The following is a 482-nucleotide window of genomic DNA, read 5'->3' on the forward strand; positions in this document are numbered from 1 at the left end:
TGAAATATTATAATACTCAAGTAAAGTAGCTCATAATTGTACTTACTATTCTGACTGTTTTTAGCTCCAGGTGTCGAGATTTCTTTGGTCTTCATGTTGGAAAACAACAACAGACTCCAATACAACTGTCACGCCTGGAATCTGGATGTTTCTATTGTAGATCTTTTGTGCACAAAGTAATAATGATGCAAACATTGTGGTACTATATGTATAAAAGGACAATATTTCCTACCTTGTTTACCCTCAAATTGAAGCTTAAAGTCTGGACTTTATCCTCGTACTGTAGTCTTTGTTTCCTCGTCAATGTACATACAGTATGTGGTTATATATCACAGCATGTTGCAGTGTTGTGTTTCTTCCCTGCCTGCAGACTGCTAACAGTTTTGCACATTGAGGATAGAAAACTCCACTTCACCTGAACAGGCTAAGCTCAACACTCATCCTCTACAAGAGCCCACTAACAACACTGTGTGTGTGTGTGT

This window comes from Morone saxatilis, unplaced genomic scaffold (genome assembly GCF_004916995.1).
Source record: "Morone saxatilis isolate NCDOM2014 unplaced genomic scaffold, NCSU_SB_2.0 Contig21, whole genome shotgun sequence".
NCBI lineage: Eukaryota > Metazoa > Chordata > Actinopteri > Moronidae > Morone > Morone saxatilis.